The sequence below is a fragment of the Zingiber officinale genome, chromosome 5B (assembly GCF_018446385.1).
Source record: "Zingiber officinale cultivar Zhangliang chromosome 5B, Zo_v1.1, whole genome shotgun sequence".
Classification (NCBI taxonomy): domain Eukaryota; kingdom Viridiplantae; phylum Streptophyta; class Magnoliopsida; order Zingiberales; family Zingiberaceae; genus Zingiber; species Zingiber officinale.
Genome location: NC_055995.1, coordinates 16,224,140 through 16,238,326, shown reverse-complemented (window position 1 = coordinate 16,238,326; position 14,187 = coordinate 16,224,140). Strand labels below are relative to the sequence as shown.

The following is a 14,187-nucleotide window of genomic DNA, read 5'->3' as shown; positions in this document are numbered from 1 at the left end:
ATCTATTAACCAATCCAAAACTCACTAATCAACACCTCTTGAATCCAACTCATAATCAATCCAATAATCCTAAGAATGATCACATAACAATCTATATCAAACAAATCACCATATCCACAAATTTCAACCCAATACAAACTCTAATCACTCCAACACATACCAATAACGATCATGTGTCCATTTACATAAATCATTTACTAAATAACCATCATAAATCAACTTATCACAACCAAATTCCAAATTCTAAACATTTAATCCATTGTATCATCTCTACTAAACATCATGAATCAATCCTACCCAATTAATCCAATCCACATCACCGTACTCATAAATCTAAGCGAAACAAAACCCCACAACTCATAGAAAACCTAATTTAGCATCATACTAATAGAATATCCACTAGAAAAGCAATTCCAGTAGAAGAGCACTAGAAAAGCACTGACCTTGAACCATGGCAGCAACTCCAGTAGCTCAGCAACCCTACAACTCCCTGCTGAGAAGCTACAAAGAATTCATAGAACCAATTCTTTCAAGAACCCATTTATAAATCCAATCATATAGCAAAGGGTTTACTGAAACCCTAATTCACAGCACTATACTCACCTTCATAGCTCTCCACCTCTTCACCCCAAGCCCCTAGCAGCCGCAAGAATGAAGGAGATGAAGTTCTACTCAAGGAAGATCCATCACTAGGTTTATCCGAAGCATCCTCCTAGACCAGAACAGAGAGAGCACCATAAACGTAGAAAAAATCCTTGAATTCATAGAATCTCTCGACCAAGCCTTACCTCAATCAATCCCTACAGCTGGTGTCGTGCGATCCACTTCCACTGATGATGATCCAGTTCACCCCCAGCAAGTAGATCGAAGAGGAGAGCAAAAGAAGCTCGATCGGCTGGAAAAGACACGAATCAACCTCTCCCCGCCATGCCCTAGCTCCGCCGAGTCATTGCCTCGTGTGCCAGCACAGCCAAAGAGGAGATCGCTGCGTCGGAGATGGTCGGAGCCATCAAGATCGGGTGACGCTTTCCCCCTGGTGACGCGACGAAGCCGAGATCGCTGGGGAAGCCGTCGGCGTCGAGTCGTCCGCGGGCGAGAGAGGAAGAGGAGAAACACTCCATGCATCGAGAGGGAGAAGGAGGAAGAAAGGAGACTCGGCCGGCGTTGGGCTGAGATGCGTCAACGCGATCGGAATGCCCACTGTGCGGTGGCTCGACGTCGCCGGGAGAGGAATCGCCGGAGAGGGCAGTGCGTGAGGGAGAAGGGAGAAGAATCGGGAATAGGGGAGAGGAAATCGGGAATTTAGGGGTTAGGTTTTTAATTAAATACTTAGGTTAGATTTAATTAAGCCTTAAGTTATTTTCTCAATCAACTCCCTACTTTATTGGGTACCCAAAATAGGCTTCATCTGTACTCCGAATCCATCCCCTCAAAACGGGTCCTACGGATTCCGTTTAAATCCCGAAAAATTTCTAAAAAATCCGAAAAAATCCAATACGATTTTTCTTTCAATAATATTTACTTTTTTAATTTTTCTGCGGTATCTTACACCGACGACCAAAAGCTTTCAATTCCAGATTTCCTTATCGTTGGTATAATATTTAATAGTGCTTTAATTGTTGTATTCTTTTGTAATATTTTCGAGCTTATAGTGATTGCCCACCGAAAGCCATCAACGATCGTGGGCCTTGGAGTAGGAGTCACCACAGGCTCTGAACCAAGTAACCAAAAGTGTTAGCATTGCTTCCGTGTTTTACTTTTCCGCTGCATATTTACTCGATAGTTTTCTGAAACGTAAGTGAAAGCCACGAGTGCTATTCACCCCCCTCTAGTGCTTTCGATCCTACAATTGGTATCAGAGCGGGGTCGCTTTGAATTGGTGAAACCACCATTCAAGCAAATTTTTGTGGTAATTTTTTTTATTTTTTAGAATCGATCAAAATCGATATAATTGCTACCTTCCGATCTGTTTTAATCGCAATCAAAATTTTTGCTCGAAGCTAGTGCAACACCACTCGAGTTCGCGTATTTATTTTTTTAATCTCGCACTACTAATCCAAGATCAAGTCTTGGAACAAAGTTTCTTGTTTTTGTTTGTGCGAGATTTTCTTCCTCAATGGCCCATCAAGAAGGCTACAACACATCCCACCTGCCTCTTTTCTCCGGTGAGGACTTTGCTACTGGAAGAGCCGGATGAAATATCATCTCAAGACGCAAGTCGAGATGTGGATAATTATCCAAACCGGACTTGAGCTTCCATGAGATGACACTGGAAAACCAATCTCATGGCGTGAACTGGGACACCAGCTTAATGAAAAAGATTAAAGCCGACGCCAAAGCAACCTGCATGCTATAATGCGGGCTGACAAAAGAAGAACTGAACAAAGTTGGCCCTTTCTCAAGTGTGAAAGAACTGTGGGAAAAATTAATCGAGCTGTATGAAGGCACCTCCGGTACAAAAGTAAGTAAGTGCGATTTAATTTTGAATAAATTATATAACATAAAAATGCAGGAAGGAGAGACGGCTAGACAACTTCATGTGCGAATTCAAGATCTACTGAACGGACTCCACGCGATCGGACAGAAGGTGGAGAATCGAGACATAATCAGGTATACACTCATTGCCTTTCTAAGGAATACTTTGTGGGCATCCATGGTAGATTCTTACAAAGTATCCAAGGACCTTTCTTTAATTAGACTAGACAAGTTATTTTCCGAATTTGAGTTACATGAACAGATTAATGTACGTCCAGCCGAGAAAAGTATTGCCTTGGTTGCAGGTACAAGCAGAACCTGAGAACCAAAAGCAAAGCGCAGAATCGAACCCGAGTCCGAAGATGAATCAGACTCAGAAGACGACGATGATAAAATTACCGCCAAGCTCGTAAAACTGGTACGAAAAATGTGCAAAAAGAAGAAGGTGACTCAATCGAACATGAAGGTCAAGTCTGGAGGTACCTGCTACGGCTACAACCAGAAGGGACACTACAAATCGGAGTGTCTGAACCAGAAGCAACGAAGAAGGAAGTCCTTCAAGGCAACATGGTCCGAATCATCAGAAGAATCTAACAAGGAAGAACACAAGCAAGCAAGTTACCTCGCTCTACCAGTACAAGCATATGTGGTCAAAACTGAGTCCGAGTCTGAGTCAGATATCGAGAATGAATCAAAAACTGAGTCTGAGTGAAGCCACGGATCTGTATCCATTTTTGAAGGACCTAACCTCACTGTAAGCTCTCTAATTTCTGGTACTAATGTAGACGATTTAGAAAAATTAGTTTTATATTTATTAAAGAAATTGGCCAAATCTAACATCCGGGTCAAGTCACTCCAAAAGGAGGTAACAACCCTTAAGAAAGCGACCAACTCGAGTTCTTTGACTGAGTTAGTTCAAAATGGAAGTTTAACGCAAGTCCAACAACTTGAGGAAGAAAATTCCAATTTGAAAACTCAAGTTAAAGAACTCAAAGACACGTTGGAACGATTCACCTTAGGTTCCAAGAATCTTGATATGATTCTTAGAAAATAAAGAATCATTTACAATAGATCCGGACTTGGATTAAGGCCAAACAAAAATGCAGATCTTATTTGTCTCTATTAAAACGCTCAAATAGAAACTTAGTCCAAGCATGGGTCCCCAAGTTAAACTTGATTAATCAAGTTAGACTTGGTCAATATTGGATCCCCAAGGATTAGATCCATTACCTTGATAGACCTTATCGAGGCTATGATCCAGGGGGAGCCAATAGAAAGACCATTTTTATTAATAGATAGATTTGTTTGATACTTGATTTATTATTTTTTTAAAATTATGCATGCTTAGACTAGGATAGATAAGGACCTAGGCGTGATTTACACTTGACTAGTTAGACCTAGGAGTTACTATAAGAAACTTAAATATTCAATTTCTTTGAAAGGCTTTGTCTATAAGTGGTGGATGATCTCATAATCAAGAAGGCCTAGTGTCTCGCCACAATCTGAAAGTCAATCATAGAAATAGATATTTAATTGACTAACTGTAAAACCTGAGTCTAACTCAAATAGAAATCATTCCTTAGATGATAATTTAAATTGAAGATTAAATTAACCATCTCACAAACTATTAAGGTTCCCTGATTGAAAATCTAGAAAAGGGTGAGATAGACCTAGGTTTAAAGTAGTTAACCAAACTTGAATTAATTAAATTAAAGCTAACTCAATTAAAATTCATGATTAATTATAAATTCATGATTAATTTCAAAATCTAATTAATTATAAAAAGTTTAATTTCAAATCTAATTAAATTTAAAATGTTAATTATTTTAAAACCATAATTAAATTATAATTATTTTAAAATCACAATGAATTTTAAACATCTTAATTATTTGATTATTAATCATAATTAAATTTTAAATTATTAATTCTTAGATTTTCAAAATCTTAATTATTTTTAAAAGATAATTAATTTTTAAATCAAAATTAATATGTAAGTTTATAATTTCAAACTTAATTAATTTTCAATATATTTTTAAAATCTTCAAAATTTTAATCATTGTCAAATGTTTAAATTTAATTAAACTCATATTTGAAATTGAAACTTATATTTTAAAATTTTAAACTCATACTTTTATTGATAAAATTAAAATAAAGTTAACTCCATCTCATAAGTACTCATAAGCTGAACATGTTTGATAACCTAGAATGGATGAGATGGAAAATTAGGAGAATAATAACCTTTTTTATTATTTGTTACTCATGCTTGGACTCTAGGACTTTGAAATTATTTTTTTTTTCAAAAATTGACGGCATTAATCAAAGGGGAGTAAAAGAAAGATTTTCAAATTAAGTCAAGTTCATGTTTTTAAAAGTATTTTTCAAATAGAATTTTTTTTCAACTTTACTTAAAATTATTTTTAAAACTCGATCATTTTTAAGCTTAGTGTTGAATTAAATTAGATTTTAAGCTAAGTTTTTTTACAATATTTTAGCTAAAGTGTTTTTTTTTCCAAAGCTTTTTAGGCTATGTACTTAACTAAGTGTTTATCAAATTTTGTTATAAAAGACAAATACTTAACAAAATAATTATTATCAAAATTTAGCTAAGTCTTTGTTGTGAAAACTAAGTATTTTTAAAGCTAGGTTTTTTTTAACAAAATATTCTTCAGGCTAAGTGCTTATTGTTGAAGTTTTTATCACAATATTCTTAAAAGTAAAGTATTTTTTCTTTTTATGCTGAGTACTTTTAACTAAGTCTTTTTTTGTAAACCTTCATAAAACTAAGTGTTAAAGCTAAGCTTTTAGCAACATCTTTTTCAAACCCAACTGTTTATCAAAATCCTTTTAAAGCTAAGTTTTTTTTTTTTGGAAAAAGCTAAGTTCAAAACCTAAGATTAGCTAAGTTTTTTTAAAGTAATTTTTAAAGCTAAAACTGAGCTAAATTATTTTTTGAAAAATCTAAATGTATTTCAAAGCACTTATTTTCAAAAGCTAAGTTTATGTCACTTTAAAAAAAAACATGAATTTTTCTTTTTCCTTGCAGAACTTAAGTAAAAGCTGCCTTTCAGAGGGAGCTAATTATCTTTTCTCTCTTACACTCTTTTCTCTATTATTTTTGAAGTGGTACTTTTGATATATGGCAAAGGGGGAGAGGAAAGTGAAAGTTAAGTAGCAAAGTGATTAAGGGGGAGATACAACAAACAAATTGCTATGCTATGTTGCATTTATGCTATGATTTTATGTTTTTACTTAACTTTGAATTTTGTTGCCATAATCAAAAAGGGGGAGATTGTTGGCGCGGGAAGCATCTGACGATCGAACCTAAGTTTTGATAATGACAAATGGTTCAAAGTTAAGGTAATTTGTTGTCTAACATGTTTGAATGAGTTTGCAGGAAAGTCCTAAGTGTACTTAGGTAAAAGTCCTAGCTGCGGTTAGGCAGGTTGAAAACCCAAGGGAGTGGTAACCCTAGGTAAAAAGTCTTGGCGTGCTTTCCTAAGTCCTTCATATCGAATTGTTTGGACAACCATACCCTTACTTCTGACAACACTTTGATATTGTTTCCAACTACCAAATATGTCATCTACGTATAGTATAAGAAATACCACCACGTTTCAATCACTCTTCTTGTATACACAAGACTCATCCGGACACTGAATAAATCCATAGGTCTGGATTACTTCATTAAACTGGATGTTCCAAGACCTTGAAACTTTGCTTCAGTCCATAAATAGACCGATTAAGCTTACATACTAGATGCTCTTTACCCTTCGCAATAAACCCCTCTAGTTGCTTCATATGGATGCTTTCTTTAAGACTTCCATTAAGGAAAGCTGTCTTGACATCCATTTGCCAAATCTCATAATCCATATGAGCAGCAATAAAAGAATCTGGATAGACTTAAGCATGGCTACCGGTGAAAAAGTTTCCTTTTTCAACAAGTCTTGCTTTGAAAGTTTCCACCTTCCCGTCTATCCCTCTTTTCCTATTGTAGACCTATTTACACCCAATGGCTTTTATATCATTTGGTGATTCTACAAGCTCCCAGACTTTATTAGAATACTTAGATTATATTTCAGTATTCATTGCTCTTTGCCAAGATGTTGCATCTTTATCTTGGAATGCTTCATCATATGTCCGGGGATCAGGTTCATGTTCACCAGGGATCAAGTCCAAAGACTCTCCCAAAATATGAATCTTTCAGGTTGCCTAACAACCCTCCCACTACTACGAGACACTGTCTGTAATTGTGTATTATTTGTGACATATGTTGCCGTTTCTTGTGGTATCTCATCTTGTACTATTGGTACTAGATTAGACGTGTCCTTTATTACTTCCTTAAGAGCAAATTTACTTATAGACATGTGGTTTATTACATAGTCCTCTTCTAAAAATCGAGCATTGGTGCTAACAATGACCTTCTGATTTTTAGGACTATAAACCTCCTTTTGTTTCTCTAGGATAACTCATAAACAAATGAACTCTTGTTCTTAATTCCAACTTATCAGTGTCTCCCTTCAGCACATGTGCTGGACAATTCCAAATCCGAATATGCTTCAGACTAGGCTTACACCCATTCTATAATTCTGTGGGAGTAGAGGGTTCTGACTTTAGAAGGTATTATGTTCACTTCCGTTTCTAGAGTATATCCTCAATGTAACGACCACCCTTCTTACTACTTATATTCTCTAAGAGTGACCGTTACTTAACTACTAACTCTACTTAACCGGTGTGATTAAAAACCACCTGGAAACCCTACCGAAAAATTTCGACAGAATCTCCCTTGTACCGGTGACCTTAAACTGACATACATAACATAATATACACAGCCACAGGCGGCTGGAACACATATAAAGCACACAAAAGGAATAACATCACCACGCAGTTTAATGAAATCAAATCATGCAAGCAATGAATAGAGGAAACAAAATAAAAATATACAATTAACTAACAGCGGAAGACTAAATGACTCATCTAATACATTCTTAATAAATGACAATCTTAATAAATTCCTAAACTAAGTCCCAAGGCTTCCATAGTCCTGGCATCACACACCATCCGCACCACCTTGTCGCCTTCCTTGCTAAATCTTCTCTTTTCCTTTATCTGCAGTAAGAGGAAGTGTAGTCTATAAGCAAAATTTGCTTAGTAAGCGCTATCTAACTCACAAAAACTCGATATGCATGTATATAAATAAAAACATGCTAAAACTGAATGCTAACATGAAAAGCTACTCATGCTCATAAATAGCAAATAACAGTAAGCTAACTCATGCTCTTCTAATAGTAAAGAATCATACTGAAAGGCTAAACATGTAAGACAAGTCTATACTATCATGCTAGCATAAAGAATTTAACTCACTGAATTCTAAACACTTTCTTATTCTTATTAAACTTGCTTAAAAACTTATTCTTTTATTTCACTTATTTAAAACTTATTCTTTAATACTTGTAAACTTTTGTAAACACATTGTTTTATTAGTTCAAAAGCTTATACTTATAATACTTCAAAATAATAATCAACTTCTTCTTGGGCCCAGGCATAGTACCATCTTATGCGCGTTCCCTAATAGGTTGGGGTAGCGAGCCACCAATCCTAAAAGAGCAGACCTCGGTCTACCAGGGAATTGGACACCTGGATTTGTTTAACGACAAGCTCTTGGATGTCGGGTACTAGCCTCTTCTTAAAAGTAAAATACTTATTAGCTTATTTACTTCTTCTTTAAATGCCTTGGCATTTTAATAGACACCTTGTGTGCCAAAAATCCCTAAAGTCTCGACTTTGGGATCTACTTAAGGCCTCGGCCTTTTCTTTCTTTTCTTTATCTTTCTTATACTTTTCTTATAAAAGAATGTTTCTTACAAAACTGAAATGTTTAAACAAATTCTAAAAATGCTTAAACAAAAATCTGCATACAAAGCTTAACATGAATCTACATGCTAAGCTTAACTAAAATCTGCATATTAAGCTTATCTAAAATCTGCATACTATACTTATAAAAATCTGCATGCTATACTTATAAAATCTGCATACTATTCTTATAAAATCTAATCTCCTTTCTTGACCTAATCTAACCCGCATAATATCTTCGAAAGGATTTATTCCTGCTCAACAATTCAACACAAAAACAAACTAAAATGCAGAATGTTGAATTTCACACTGTAATAAGAAACTAAAACTAAGGCTATTCGTCTCAAATACTTATCTACAGCATTACATGTGCAGCATTAGTTTAGAACAAGGAACTATACGGTCAAGTCTATAGCTCATGCAAACAAAGCATATGATCTTAAAACTAAACTTGTATAAAGACATTAGGAGCTCAAAATTAAACATATATGTCATCATTTAAGTCCTCATTTTGTGCACGCCCAGTATAGTGAAACCTTAGTGATATGCTCACCATGTCTGAACTAATAACCCAATAAACTAAATTAAAAACACCCACAAATCAGTATGTAAACCAGATAGAAAATACTAGCAACTGAGAGGTCATAGTTGGAACGTGCTCAAAATATTTCAAAATCCACTCTGTTCACAATCTATCATAAGAAATACAAACAGCAAGTAACACCAACCATCCTTTAACTAAAATCCCTGCACAGAATCCTTCCCATAACAAATAAAGGAACTCTAATTAATCTATAACTTTACTCGCATAAAGAAAACAAGGAAAATAAACTCCCCATAAACCATAGGGCATACATGAAATTCATAAGAACTTCAATTGAAATCCAGATAGTGCTCCACACAAAAACACAATCTAATCTTCCTTTGAAGGTCACGGCAGCAACCCTAATCTAACCTTCTTCACAGAACAAATTTGGAACACCAAAGAAATAGAAGTCCGGAGCTATCCTACTGCAGGTGAGTAAGCGACTTACCTTTGTTCCCTTGACTCACAGCCGAAGGGGAAACCTTCTAATGCTTCTAGGGCTTCGGCAACACTCCAAATCCGGCGATTCCTCGCGTTCACAGCTTCCCTTCGACGAGAGGATCCCGAAATGGTGAAGAGCTCCCGACGTTAGCTCCCTCGCTGGCCTCCGGAGGTGAAAACCCTAACCTGCCTCGCCTTCCGCCCGAGCACGGCCGTCGCGCGCAGAAGAGAGACGCGAGGAGAGGAGAAAGGAAACTTTAGATCGCGGTAATCCATCAAGCCCTAAGTTCTCCTCTTTTATAATCCAATATTCTATTATGGCTTAAGATCAATTCCTTATAAATTTGTTTACAAAATACTTGCTTGGTCTTTTGGCTAGCTCGTTCGCTTAAGACTTGGACCGGGTTGGGAGTTTGCGGGTTCGAACCTTAGCCGGAACTCCCTTTTTCTTTTAATTATTTTCTGTTACCAACTACTCTTTAAATACTATTTGTTCTATATATGATTAACAAAACTTGCTTAGCTCAGTTGGTTGGCTAACTTTGGTTAGGGTCTAGTTTGGTCCGAGATCTTGGGTTCAAAACCCGATCTTAACACTTTTTATTTTTATTTTATTTTTAAACTTCTTGCTCTTGGTAAAAATACCAAACGAACTCCAAAAATTACTTAAAAATATTCTATAAATTCCTAAAAATCTCTAGAATTTTTCTAAAGTATTTCTGAATATTTTTAAGAACTTTTAGGACTCCTAATGAGGAAAATTGGGTCGTTACACTCAAAATGAATTTGGTAATTCTGAATAACCCATCATTAATCTAACTATTTACATAAGAGTCATATTCCTTCGTTCTACTACACCATTCTGTTGGGGTGTACCAGGTGCAGTTAGTTGGGATTGAATCCCGACCTCTGATAAGTGACTCCTAAACTCTCCTAAGAGGTACTCGCCACTACGATCTCACCGTAGTGTCTTGGTACTTTTACCTTGACGTTTTCCATATCAGCCTTATACTCTTTGAACTCATCAAAGTACTTAGACTTGCGGCGCATCAAGTAAATATATCAATATTTTGAATATTAGTCTATAAAGGAGACAAAATATTCGAAACCACCTCTTGCCTGATAGACATAGGACCACATAAATCAGAATGAACCAGTTCTAACATATCTTTGGCCCTATACCCCTTGGCCTTAAAAATGTCTCTTGGTCATTTTTCCTTTCAAGCAAGATTCATAAGTTGGAAAGTTTTCCTTTCAAGCAAGATTCACAAGTTGGAAAGTTTTCCAAGACTAATGAACCCAAGAGTCCATCGGCTATAAGCCTTTGAATCCTTACTTAAGTTAATATGACCAAGCCTTAGATTCCAAAGATATGTTTGGTTCATATCCGAAGGTTCCTTTCTCTTATTAGATTTGGAAGATATGTTATTAATTTCCATTTGTTGCATCGTAGGAGTTATTGGATTATAAATTGCCAACCAACGTACAAGAACAGATAACTTCCCTATTTATCTTGATAACACCTTTGCTATCATAAATAGACAGAATATCCATCCTTGTATTGTTTAGAAACTAAAATCAAGTTCTTTTTAAAACTTGGTACGTAAAGACAATTTCTTAAAAATAATATTTTATTCCTATAAACATCTCCCACTGCAACAGCTGCTACTTCTGTAGCATTGCCCATGTAAGCAATGATTTCTCCTTTGTGTAGTTGTCGGGTTTCCTGGAACCCCTGCAATGATTTGCAGACATGATCAGTGGTTATCATATCTACATGCCAGGTACCGGTAGATAATACCACTAAACATGTTCCAACTACAAGAGAATAAGAAATACTTATATTGTTCTCTTCCTACAAGGACAGTCCGCCTACAAATGTCCAGACTGCTTGCAAATGAAGTACTTGCCTTTCGGCATCTTCATTCCTGCTTTTAGTCCAGTACCTAGAGATCATACAGTCTTGACTATCAGCCCGATTCTAGTGTCCGAAGAGTTCCTTGAGATTGTACATTGATAACCTTGATTTTACTACACTATTCATATTCATACAATCATGGTTTGATGTAGTTTTCATATATATAACCCATATTTACATCACATTTTTATACATTGTATCAATGTTGGACTTAATTGCAAATTATATTATTACGACTTTATTTGATGCTAATATTTGTTTGTTATTTTGTAGGCATCAAAGGTTCTTGGATTGGGATGAATCTGAACCAAAGTTGTGCTCGGATCGGAGTTTTAACGAGGCAATCAAGCTCCAGAACAGTCGTAGCTGTCCATTGAAGATCAAGTAGATCTGAGCCATCCGTCAAGCATATGATCCATCCGACCTAATGAGGAGCATATCTTGGCCGTAGATGAAGATCAGTACTGTTGGATTAGATTTTAGGCTATTTTCCACCATTGATCAAGCTCTAATGATTCTCAGCCGTTGGATCAGATCTGAGGAGATTTAAAACCTGCGAGAAGCTACAGTGCTTCCTGGGCTCGGCTTCGCGATTGTTGCTACAGTGTCGTCGTCTTCTTCTTCTCCCCGGCTGAGTTCCCATTCCACAATTCTAGATCTGAGAGCAGTGTTCTTCATCGATGGCACTTCTTGAGCTCCCACGATCATAGTTCGAGGGCACAGAAGCGGCAGAGGGTGTTCCCCAGTCTGTGAAGTTGTGTTTCTGTCCATTTCCGCAATCCGGATGAAGGGGCGTTCTCCGATCACGTGTTTCCCATCACACCGGAGCTAGAAGGGCGTTCTCTGAGGCTCCGATCACACTTCTGTTTCCCCATCCCATCAGCGACATCCGAATCGATCTGATCAATCGATCCGAGTCCGCAAATTCCATAAATCGGTGCTATTTTCTTGTGCGTTGTGAACACCAGTCGGGTGGGAGCTAGAAGGGCATTCTCTGAAGTTGTGATCATCTGGCTGGATTAGTTGGAAGCTCAAGATTCAAAGCCGATTACCAGAAGGGCGTTCTCTGTGGTGGTTTTGTAGTGACAGCAGGGTGAAGAAGCTGCCGCAAGGATTTGGGTTTGTGGAATGTTTAGGTTTTCATTTTCCTTATTCTTTGTCTTTGAATTGTCTCAAACTTGCTCAGATCATCAGATCTGATTCATTTTCCTTACCATTTCTTTTTGATTCAGTTTTCTGCAATTCGATTTCTGTTTTTGTTTGCTGCAATCCCAGTTATGTTCAGCTATTAACTAATGTTACAATCTATTTCTTATTTCGAGTTCTTTATTTCAGTTTAAGTTTCTGTAATATGAATCTTGTAGCTAACTAATTAGTTTGCAATTTCTTTCTACATGGAATTTCTTGTTTCGGTTTCTATAAGTTAGAGTTAATTTCGATTCATGAATTAAGAAAACTCTTGTTTGATTCATTGGATTTTATTTTGGCTATTAAAGTGCTTGATTGTTGAATGAATCACATTAACTTTTCATTGTTTATCTCTATTAAAAGTGGTAGAATGAAGTTGAGAATTGAATGTTTGTTGTTGCGCTTGATTGTGGAGTTGATTGTGATTATGAATTTGATATTATTTCAGTTTCTACAATTCGATTTGAGCTCTGAATTTAGTTATTACTGTTGTTGAGAATTGAAGATGTGGTAATTAATTGATTGAATTTAATGATACATTAGAATCCAAGCTTAGTTGATTTTAGTTTGAGGATAAGGAAATGAATCAAGTGTTAATGAGAACAACAATATTTTGCTCCTATTTTAGATTGTTCTGGAGCACTTTTGGGAATTAAATGTACTCAAGTGAAATGGGATTTTGATTGGAACCAATTCAAGAATGCACACACACTTATTAGTTATCCTTGGAAAAATACGACTTGGGACTCCTTACTACGACATGTTTTATCTTTAGTTAATTGGGTTCCAATCTTCATCAATTTGGGGTGCCACGTGACATGCAAAATGGCCAACACCAAATTTTGGCGCCGTTGCCGGGGAGCAACTAACTAGTAGTGTGTGTTTATTTTAGATTGTGCATTGAATTTGATTGATTTTATTGGTTAGCATCTTTTATTTGATTGCTTATATCTTTATGTATTTTCATGTTGGTTTGTTCTTGAATTATTAAGTACTTTTACTGTTCATATTTTCATGAGTTTGAAACTTAATGCTCTTGAGTCTTCTAACATTGATTTTTAGTGTTGTAGTGAAGAACTGGAGATTTCAGTAGCATGGATCCATATTTTCAGAATTTTGTAGGTGGAATAGAGAATCAGTATTTTCAGCCTGAGTATCAGTTTTACCCAAACATGGATCAACAAAATAGGTATGAATCATTTTCAAATAGTTTTAATGCTAATTGGGTGGATAATTCATGTTTCAGGTATGAAAATGCACAAGGACCATTTATTGAGCCATATCCAGTCTACCAGAATTCATATGGGTTCCAAGAAGTTTCAACATCATTTTTTCCAAATTCTTTTCAACAAAATAACCCTCAGATGGATGAGTCAACATGGAAACTCAGGGAGATTATGCAACAAATGAGTGAGCATCAAGAGCAGCAATTCTCAAGGATACAGAATATACAGAATCAGTTAGATCAAATTGAATCATCCATTCATCAGTTACAAGCACAAAACGCAGTGAAGAGATGGATTATGGAGCTCTTGTCAGACCTGACACTGCATCTACTTCTTCACTAGATTCTTTAAGTACTTTTTATTGCTGTGATGATGTAGTTGAACCTATTTTTGATTCTACTAATGATGTTGCTCTAGATGTTGTGAATGATGCAGGTATTGATGTTGGAGATGATTTAAGTGTAGGGGAATGCTTACTGGAAGCATTACCTCAAGAATCACCA

The 14,187-nt window shown here is 36.1% G+C and overlaps 1 long non-coding RNA gene across 1 annotated transcript; it reads right to left on the bottom strand.

The window, feature by feature from the left end:
- Window positions 1-442: 442 nt before the first annotated feature.
- Window positions 443-1,269, bottom strand: LOC121984175. The gene is made up of 3 exons (XR_006112804.1): window positions 789-1,269; window positions 604-712; window positions 443-501 (listed from the first exon to the last, which is right to left on the bottom strand). It is a non-coding gene; the product is annotated as an uncharacterized LOC121984175 (long non-coding RNA).
- Between the last annotated feature and the right edge of the window lie 12,918 nt (window positions 1,270-14,187).